Raw genomic sequence first — 11,483 nt, 5'->3', positions numbered from 1 at the left:
GTTAATATTTACACGAATATATGTACTAAAAAGATTGTGGTAGGATTTGTTTGTCGATTTATTATACTTTTTTTTTTTTGTTTGTTTGAGAAACAAATAAAATGAAGGTTTTATATTTCTCACACATGCATTTAATGAATTTTTCTTTATATCAAATATTCTTCTATAATTTTATTTGTATTAATATTCAAATCATGAGCTCACGCAAAGGAGACTATAATAAAGTAATATAATATATTTCTTGTAAGACAACACAAAATAACAACTGTTTTAGGTGTGTTACATGAAATATTTTGTTGTGTTATATGGATTTGATAGCACTTTTAGAATTTTAATTCGACACCAAAAATATATAGGTTTATATTTTTCACTTTCGCGTATACGTATGATACTGGAATGTTTCTGTTTCTACCAAGCAAATTAAAATAATAAATTAAGAATCGTCATCGCAAGTTTCGGGAATGTTTTTTTTTTGAGATAAAAAAAAATAATAATCGTTATCTTGAATTGCTGACCTTTCAAGTCACACAGGTCTAATTTTAGTAGATATTGGGTTTTGCTTCCATAAATTTTTTATGAATTCTCCTTTCTTATGAAATTGAAATTTGCACTAAAAAAAATATTCATTGCTACTGAAAAATATTTGCATTGAAAATAACATTTTTATTTCAAATAAAATATTTTGTACAGAAAAAAATGTTATTGCAAATAAAAATTTTTCTAAATTGAAAAAAAAAAAAAAATTAATGCAAAATGTGTGCATTAAATATTTTGATTTTTATTCGTCGAATTTTTTTACAATTTTGACTATTTGACCTTACCTTAAGCTCCTTCAACTATGATATTGAAGGTAATGTAATATGAAATATTTAAAATAGGTATACTTAATGCACACGTTTAGCATTGAATTCCTTTATTATTTTCAATGCAATTTCTTTTCATTGGCAATAACTTACATTTTTTATTAATGAAAAATTTTTGTTTATTGTAATAAATATTTTTTTTAATGCATACCTATATTATTCATATTTGTCATTGTTTTTAGGTACTAATTTTGAATTACATCATTAAAAAAAAACTCCCTTTCACTCAACATAAATTTGTAGACTCTTTATTTAGATTATTAGTTCTTTTGACAAAGGAAATGTTTTCGCCAATTTTGTTTTAGAATACGAAATTTATGTCAACTGTGATGATACTTTCCTCACACAAACGATTAATTCAACTTATATAAATAAAAATACCCTTCGACCCAAAATTTTTGTTTGGATTGTTTTTTTTTTCATCCTAATTGGTTATATTTTCAGAAATAAACTTAATCATTATCATCTCAAGGACCTGGGGGTCAATTCCCGATCTGTGAAACTCTTAAATGATAAAAAATTTATCATTTCAGTTTTCATATAAAAAATGTTTGAAGTTTGTAATCATCGTACCAGTAATGGTAAAGTAAAACTAACGTGATTGTTTCTTCTTGACGATCACATGTTCAGGGCTCAGGAATCAATCATCACCTTTTACCAATGCGAGAAAAGTGATTGTATTCTTGCAAGAATACAGAAAACAGTGGTGTGAGAAAAGGAATAGCCAAAAAATTTCCCAGAAATTAGCTCGATATAAATCCTTTGGGAGTTAGTGAACAAAGACATTCGGAAAATTGAAATTACAAATAAGAATTAAATTATAGAACGTCAAAAATATGTGTATAAAATGCATTCAAAGTATGTTGGACCGAATAAGGGCAAATATTGCTTCTAGAAGAAATATTGCTTCAAATGAACACCATGGGTTCCTGAGGCAATTCTATAAGTTGAAAAACTTATGATGTAATTTTCTAGTTTTCGCTTCGTTGTCAAGTCATTATAGGGTTTTCATTAAGGTGGGTCGAAAAAATCGAAATTCTTTTTTTTTTTTTTTTGATTTTGTACTCCGAAAAATCGATTGCTAGACACCTCTAGAATATACACACCAAAAATGAGTTCTTTATATTAATGGGAATCTCCTCCACTTCGCTATTTTCCATTTTTACATCAAGCTTCTACTAAAAAAAAATCATTTTTTTATCGATCGACTTTTTAGCAAATTTCTTTACATATTCTTATAAGAAATTGAACGCTCTACAAAAAAGGCTTCAAGCTTCATACACTTTTTCCATCTAACTAACCGTTTAATAGATATTTGAGGTCCAAAAATCGAGAAAATCTTTAATAATCATTTTTATCAAAAAAACAAAAACCGACTTCCATGGATAAAAACTGGGTTTTATAGTTTTTTTTCACAGTTTCTATAGCCAGAACTGAACGAAATTGAAATGGGACCGTTTAGAAGATAATCGTATCCAAATCGCAATGCATACGATTCATAAGAAAAATATTGACATCAGTGGACATTGGTTTGGATACGAATATCTTCTAAACGGTTAAAGCAATTAATTTGATGCCAAGGACTTCTTTGTAGAACGTTTAAACCCCTATAAGAATACATCTTGCTAACCTGATACTAATAAATTTTCAGGAAATTAGAAAATTTTGAAAAGTAAAAAATTTTTTTATTTTTTTTTTTAACTTTGAATATCGAATATATTTAGAATCGTTAGGTTAATGAAAAAAAGTTACTGAAACCTTTTTTGTGGAACAATCTATTTCCTACAAGAATAAATTGAAATTGATTATAATAATTTTTCAATTTTTTTTTTTTTAATTTGTTACAATAAAAAACGTATTTTTAAAGATATTCTCGATTTTTGGACCACAAATATCTATTAAACGGTTAGTTAAATGGAAAAAGTGTATATGGCCTTTTTTGTAGAGCGTTCAATTTCCTATAAGAATATGTAAAGAAATTGGCTACAAAGTCGATTTATAAAAAAATGATTTTTTTTTTAAATAGAAGCTTGATATAAAAATTTAAAATTGCGAAGCGGAAGACCTTCCCATTAATATAGAGAGCTTATATTTGGTGATTATGTTCTAGAGGTGTCTAACAATCGATTTTTCAGAGTACAACAAAAAAAAAAAAATTCGATTTTTTTGACCCATGTTTTTGGTGTTGCTTTCTCTTTATTTTTTTCCAAATATGAATTAATTTTGGAAATTTAATGTATTTGAACAAGTAGAGTTAATAATAATTTTCCCCGAACTTTTTTTATCAAAGATTTTATTAAGAAAAATGCGTCATGAGTAGCATTTATTTCTCTTCTGATAAATGAAACACCCATTTATAATAAATATTACAAAATATTAATATTTCTATTTTAAACAAAAAAACAAAAAAATTAAGTTAAGCCCAAAAAAATTTTTGTTCGAATAAAACAAACATTTTTTAATGAAATTCAATTTGGAATATAGAGCTATCTAAAAAAAAAAACAACACAAAAAAACATAAATCGAACTAACCGAAAATAAGCCAATGAGCCGAAAATGAGAATTATGTACTTCGTTATTCATGGTTCTCGTATGTGAAGGTGGACTCTGGAACATTCTCGTTATTTCAAAAGTAGCAGTCCAAAACAGATGCCCAAGAAATATATATCTTTAGATAGTAAAAAAAAATAGACTTCACTTAAACAAAACTATAATTTGTATATCACGCTTCCTTTTGTTAAGCCAGAGTTAATTAGAAAATATGTATCATAAGAAATAATTCCTTGTTGGAAGTAACATAAACACAACGACTATCAAATTTATTAGTTTTCACACCTTTTCTATGGGTAGCTTCCCAAAGGACATTGTTGTTCATCGGACTTATAAACTAACAACGATTATATTGGCATCGCACCAAAAATTCCTCAAAATTGGGTTATGGTATGTATGATGTGCTAACATCCGACATATTTAAAAATATATTTGCATTGAAATGGAAAACCGATACATACATAATAAAAATATTCTGATCGTCTCATTACATACATTTGATTGAAAAAAGAAACTCAAGAATTTGTAACATATCCCTTAGACTGGGCCAAAAAAATAAAATATTTTTTTTTTTGAAAGTTACTTCGAAAATCTTGTTCAGGATGATGAAAAAATAATTTGGTGAAAATTTGATCCGTTAAAAATAATTTTAAGAGGTCTATCATCGGTGTTTTTTATTTTTATACATGATATGATGTGATACAACAGAACTGCTAGACGATCAAAGTAAAAAAAATTTCTGTTCATTTTTTCTTATATAAAATTAAATTTCCTACAAAAAAGATCTGATTGAAAATTTTCGTCAGACGAGCCGTATTCGAGTAATTAAGCTTTTTAAATCAAAGTGTTTTTTCAATTTGACTGTTTCACTTTGGAATTTTGTGATGAGCAAATAAGTGAATAGAAAAATAAAACCACGACAGAATCTTATAGGAAATTTAATTCTCTACAAAAAAGGTTTTAAAGTAATTGTCCCTAAATTGAGTTCTGAAGAAGTTATTCACGATTTAAATCGATAAAAAAATTAAAAAATCAATTTTTAAATCGTGAATAATTTCTTATCCCTACGTATAAAGATGACTATAATAATAAGTGTTCAAATATTATACTTCCTTTAATATTCTTTGTTGCCGTTTGTTTTGAAGAAAAGAGTAAAACGTTTGCCTTATGACCAACTTAAAAAATATTTTTTTTTTAATAAGAAACCCTCAAAACACAAAAACTACCCTTAAAATAACATGAAATAAACTGGTATTTTAGAAAAAGAAAGGTCTTTTCTAATATTTCTGGGTTACATGACTCTTAAGTATTAGAATACTAGAATAAGTAATCATAAAAAAGTTTACGGTATGATTATAGTTGTAAAATTGATCCTTAAGAATGTTAGCTCCATAGTGATCTAACTGATTTATGAACAAATTTCTCAAAAGATAAAACTAGAATTAATTGTTACAAATAAGTTTGTTTGAAAACATTTTCAAGCATGAATGTCCATATCAATGGATATGTTTTTTTTTTAAGAGATGATTTTTGACATTTGATGTGTACCTAATATGTATAAATTCACGTCCAAGTAACTTTTGTAGATTTTATGCATGTTGACATGAAGAAAGATTAAAAATAAATAATACCTATGTCATGTTTCTTTAACAACTCCAAATCATAACCTATGCTAATCATTCTGAATCAAAACCTTTTATAAAGCTTCTGTACAATTATAGTACACATATTGAGTTAGTCCGCGTGTGCCTCTTTAACGAAACATCAACACCATCATTGAGTAAGGACATAATCTGCATGCAATAAAATGTATTGTTTTCTTTTTTCTTGTTTTAATTCCTTTTGCCTGGTTTATATTTTTCACCACACACAAACATATCACAAAGTAAAGTAGCAAAACTCACTCTTAACCTAAAGACCTACAACGAAAAGCTACCGCAGCCAATTTTTCCTCCAAATACACACATTGTATCATACAAATTCTTGGCACTTTCACTGTTCTTATTTTTTTTTTTTTGTATCAAATTTGTATATGTATATCACAAACACATTGATGATTATACAAATAACGTTAATGGTTTACTTTCTCTATATTATTAATGCAAAAAAAAATTAGATGGCGCTATATGTGCATGTAGGTAGAAAGACGAAAAAAAGGAAGACATAATTGTTTTGTATGCCATACGTAATGACCGCACTGGGTGAGAAATTATTAAACACAACTCACCTGCAATATAATAATTATATCACTCGCCAGTGCAAAATGACAATATTATATGTGTTATACGTCAACGTGTTTATGTGTGTGTGTATATCCTTTTAAGGAGTAAAAAAATTCCCTGCAAATGGAGTCCGTTTTTTGTAATTTTTTTTTTTTGTTGTCCGATTGTCTTATTCTCCTAGACAATTATTTCATTGATTTCCCAACACACACCGATATGAAATTCTTGAAATATTTTTAAATAGAAATATTATTCAAAAAAACCTTTCAACAACACACCATTTTAATTTATTTTATTTTTATATATATTTTTAAAAGTCCTTTTGCCAAGGTGGAGTATAGAATAGTTTAGTTTTAGTTATATCACACGAAAATAATGTTTGTATAGCGCACCACAGCGAAGCAGAGTGCACTTGAGCTGGTTGGTTATTATATTACGTTCCGAAGCAGGACTCTCTACCAGCAGAGATCCTTTGAGCAATTTATTTTTATTGGTTTTTCACAAAGAATTTTTTGAAATTTTCTTCTTCTAATTTTAGTTATTTTCACATTGGGAGAGAGAAAAAAAAAAAAACAATCTACATATATGTATTTTTATCCGCACTTTAAATAATTGTAAGTAGTTCCAAAGAAAGTACTGGAGAAGAAGGATATTTTCGGTTCGTGTAGTTTTATTCTCACGTCATTTGTAAACAACGTCCACCAAAACTGAAAACTGGAAAATTCTTTTTTTGACACTTTTGTGTGAGGAGGACGAGTTTTCTTTTTTTTTTTTTTTTTGTGTTAGCTTCGTTTCGGTTTTTAGTGTTGTATTGGTTTTGTTGGTTTTTGGTGAGTTTTCCAGAGAAGCCTTTATGCGCATGTCCTGTGTGTGGGACTGCCTGACTTTTTTTTTTATCTCTGGGAGAGCTTCAGCTTATACGGATGGTGAAAGATAGATAACATGAAACATTGATGGTAAGGGAATGGTTTATAGGTTAATTGAAATGTGGTGTGTTTTGTCGTCATAGCAGGTTTTGGGTTATAGAATATAGGGTTCTTCAAAAGGAGCAAGAGGGAAAGAGGAGTGGTTTTTTCTTCTTCTTTTTCTTATATTCTACCTGATAGTATTGCTATTTTTGATGTTAGTTTTGGCCGTGGTTTGTTATTACTTTCCTTTAAAAACTGTTTGTATTTATCAGAGTGGTAGATATATAGATAGATAGACCTATAATAGCACGTGCAGAAAATTGCATTTTGGTTTTTGGGGAAGCAGGTATTAGCCTTTAAGTTTTATTGATATTTTTTCTTCTTCTTATAGAGAGAGTATAGTGTTGTAGGTGAGTCATCGGGAAAACTTATGTTCTTACATATAAATAAAAAAAAACAAGATTGAGATAGAGAAAAAACATTAGCAAGATGAGTAAATAAGAGGATTGCGATTTGAGACACAGAAAAGGAGATCAAGTAGTGGTGTTGACATATCGAAGGAAGGCTTTCAAAATTTTTAGAAAGGAAAGTCCTTATTTGAAGAAGGTGGTACTTCAATATCTATAATGTTGTTGGACATTTAAATCTCTTGGGCAATTTAAAGGGTTTTGAGTTTATACAATGTCCAAAATATTGTAACTTGTTTAATAAAAAGAAAAATATGATTTTGAATTGAATTCTTGGGAAAGGTGTCTAAATGTTTTTTGCATTAGATAAAATGAGTTAGATTTACTAAAATAAATATAATAAAGAAATACGTTTGCTAATACATAATAATAAGTAATTTGCAAAGTTTTCAAAAGCAATTGTACCTTTTCGGGATAAGTTCTTCTTTTTATACCAAAGTTTATTTTAGCCGTCAGAATCATTTAAGTACATGTTTGTTAAATGTTTTAATACATTTTTATTGCCATAATTATGATATGTTAAGATTTAATACCAAAACAAGATTATTGGGTCACTGTGGCGTATACTTACTTTTTTTATATGCAAATGCAAATATTGAAAATAGAATGTAATATTCTTACTGAAAGTGAAGTATAGCCCAAAAATATAAGATAATAATAAAGTAAAATAATTCACTAATTACACTTGAATCGTTGAGAAGAAGAAGGGGTCAAGTGATATTTCGTCGGCGGCGTAAAGCAAAATTGTTCTAAATTCACTTTTTTACCTAAAATGAGTTAATGATGCAGTTTTACTAATTTTATGGTGCTCTTTCCGAATTTGAAAACCGTTTTTGTCAAAAAAAAATTTCATTCCGCAGATAATATAATTTAATGGGACATAGATAAAAACAGGGAAGTAGCCTTTTGAAAATGAGCCCGAGTATTCTTGATTGTTCAAAGTCCCATCATATTTTGTTCTAAGTCCTTTTTTTACTTGCGATATAGGTACTATAGGGCAAGTTTAGGATTCGTAAAAAAAATCGAACTCGAGATAACAATTTTACATGACATTACGATGATGGAGAATGCCAAAAAAGTGGGTCCGGCAATTCTGTCTGTCTGTCTGTCTGTGTGTCTGTCTCTATCTGGAGCTGCAGCCTAAACGAGTGAAGTGATTTTCTTCAAACTTGGTAGTTAGCAGTTTTTGGTGATTCCCTAGAGGGAAAATTTAAATTTTTTTTTATGACCAAAAATTTTTTGAAAACGTATCAATGAAAAATTTTGAAATTTAGTTTTTATGTGTAAATTAATTATTTCTTCAAAATGGCATACCAACTTTTTTTTTTAAAAATGTTAAAAAATTTTTATATATAAAAAATTTTTTTTTTAAAAACGGCTCCTACAATTTTCGAAAATTTTTTTCTAAAAATACGTTTTTATACAAGAAATAAAATGGCATAATTTTTTTTTTTTTTAAGATAATTTAAAACGGAGTTTAATTAATTATAAAAACAGATTTAATTTTTTTATACTACTTATGAAATTTTAAATTTCTTGAATAAAAAGCTTTAACATTATTGTTACTTTAAGCATAAGAGCAAGTACATGCGACCCCAGTCGTGCAATTTATTATTTAAGGAAAAGAACGTACGTGTATAGGAATTGTTCTATGTCCAATTTTGGGTTTTTTTAGTTTTAAAAAATACTTAAAAATAGTATTTACCTACTAATGAGGTAAACTTGTATATTTTATTGAAGAGAAAAGAACAAACTTTATAAAAAACATAACTTGATTGGCAAATGAGCAGAAAATTGTCGCTTTAAACCAATTTGAAACTTAAAAATCGTCCCCTGTAAAATTTGAGTTTAGTGAGTTAGAACAATTTTTGCTTTACGGGGACGATTTAAAAAAAAATTTTTTTTCAGCGGTGTCAAATGACAACTTAAATTTTGGTGTTATTTACATTCATCTAGTATAATTAGTTAAGAAGTTAGCTTTAGATCTTTTTTCTAAATCTATTCTATTCTATTACAGTCGACTCCCTCTAAGTAGAACTCTTTTTTAATCATTTTTAATGAACAATTTTGAAGAAAAAATATTAAATTAATCCCTCTAACTCGAATTTCCCTCTTACTCGAACCGATTTTCTAGTCCTGTGAAAGTTCGACTTAGAGGGAGTCGACTGTATTTTGATTTCTGTGCATTAACCACTCGTTTTAAGTTGAAACCAGAATTTAAAAAAATCGTTTAACTGTTTTTGAAAAAGTGATTTATCAATTTTAAGCCGAAAAATGTTACTCAAAAGTTTTCTTGAGGAGCAAAATTTATTAAATCCTTTCATAATTCTAGTAGGGTTAAAAAAAAAAACTAAGCATACCTATCCAAAATTGGTGCATGGCATGTTCGAGTCACAATTACAAGACATTTAAAAAAATCACTGTGCAGTCTTCAAAAAAAAAAATACTCCAGACCAACTGCTTTCTATCCCAAAATCAATGTTTTTACCAAATTTCATTAGGGTGACCCATCATTTTTGTTTTCACTCAAAAAAACACCCTGTTAACCATGATATTTTTATAGACAGACACTTTAGATTCTTGTTTCTAATCTTAAAAAAAAACATAATTGCTTAATTTCAATAGGGTACCACTAATATTACTCTAGTATTTCACACTTTTTCAAATAAACCCATATTTTCTTAACTTCTAAAAAAAAAACACCCTTTCACATAAAAAAAAATTTATAGACTTACATTATTCGTAGTTCCCATGGGAAAGAGAACATATTTAATGAATTTCGTAAGGGTACCATTTATGCCATTGATTTTATCGGACTTATCGCGGATTTTTCCCTATTTCCCAAAAAAACACCCTTTAACCTAAAATATTTGTATAAACTTTTTGAGTTCTTGCTTTCTGTTATAAATGAAACATTTTTACCAATTTTCATTGGTGTAACAATTTTTTGCCAGTTTTTGTGGTACTAATTCCGAATTTCATCATTTCTTGAAAAAAAAAACACCCTTTCACTCAAAATAATTTTTTACTTTTTATAGATTCTTAATTCTTATACCAACCAAAACTATTTCACCAAGTTTTAAAAATTAATAAAATATAAGTTAGCTGTTATGATACCTTTCTCACACACAACTTAACCTATCAAAAAAACACCCTTTCACCCAAAATATTTTTAAAAACTTTATGAATCCTTTGTCCCTGTTTTATCTTAAATCTTCATCCCAAATTTTGTCAGTGTAGCATGTTTTTCACATGGGTTTCGGTTATATTTTACCTGTTGAGTTCAAAAAACAAGCACCCTGGTTTTTAATCGGAAATAACTTTTCTTAGAGCAATCGTATTGACTTTATTTTTATGTCATTAGATTCAGCATCAAAAAATACCTTGAAAACAAGTGTCATACAATTTTTTTCAGTATATTTTTGAACTTCACTCCCTCCCTCTTGTCCGCGAAAAAACACCCTTCCACCCAACTTTTTTTTATAGACTTTTTTTGTACTTGGTTCTTATCCCAAAAGCAAACTTTTTGCCAAGTTTCATGAGTGGAACAATTTTTTTTTTTATTTCTTGATTTTATGTACTATTTTACCAATACTAAACGCGAAAAAAGTGAATGGGTCACTACGGCGTATACTTACTTTATTTCATATAAATATTTTGTTTAAAATTATTAGATGTTTGTATTTTGCTTTAAAACGTGTTTTCTAAAACAAACTACAACCACCGAGGATTATGTATTTCGAAACGTTGAATCCAAATCCTAGATCCGTTTAGACCTATAAGGTCCTGATTACTACTAAAAAAACACAATTTATTAATGTTTCAGTCAAAACCTGTACCTGATGTACTATTTCGAGTTTTATTCAATTAATTTATCCAAACTTTAAACGAATGTTTAATTAAAATGTTCGTTTACAACAAATAAAGCAAAGTACTAGTTCAAACTAGTTTTTTTTTTCTCACAAGAATTGCATTAGAGTTATAAAATTCTGAGGGCCTTTAAATTTGGTCTTTCAACATATTTCGTTTAAACCATTGGACTTTTGGGACACCCTGTATAGTAACAATCACCTTTACATTAGAATAATCATTTTATTTTTTCTTAGAAATAAACTTTTTGTTTCTTCTTTCGGGATTTTAAAATTATATTACTTGGTATATAATATATTTAGTGATCCAAACTTCGATTTAATCTAATTATGTTCGTTAATTTTCCAAATTCTTTCGGTATGACCTTATAAAAAGTTTAAATTTTATTTGGCTTAATTTTCTATTATTTACAACATAAGGAGAAAATAAAAAAAAATTCCCTACGCCACTGCTTCCCATCCCACGAACTATTATTTTTTTTAAGAACCCCTATCAAACTAAAAAAAAAAAAACATCAAAAACTAAACCCACACTTGTAGTATGTTCTTAAAATAATAACTTTATCTCGTAAAAATCTTTTGCGCGCGCACAAAAATGTCAAAA

At 27.8% G+C, this 11,483-nt stretch overlaps 1 protein-coding gene across 1 annotated transcript in view; it reads left to right on the top strand.

Moving 5' to 3' along the window:
* The window catches only part of LOC129912078 (cilia- and flagella-associated protein 298), a 55,181-nt gene that overhangs the window by 43,349 nt on the left and 349 nt on the right, over nt 1-11,483 (top strand). The gene's annotated exons all lie outside the window — the stretch shown is intronic.

The sequence above is a fragment of the Episyrphus balteatus genome, chromosome 2 (assembly GCF_945859705.1).
Source record: "Episyrphus balteatus chromosome 2, idEpiBalt1.1, whole genome shotgun sequence".
NCBI lineage: Eukaryota > Metazoa > Arthropoda > Insecta > Diptera > Syrphidae > Episyrphus > Episyrphus balteatus.
Note: the sequence above shows the minus strand (reverse complement) of the source record. Positions and strands in the feature narration are given on the sequence as shown.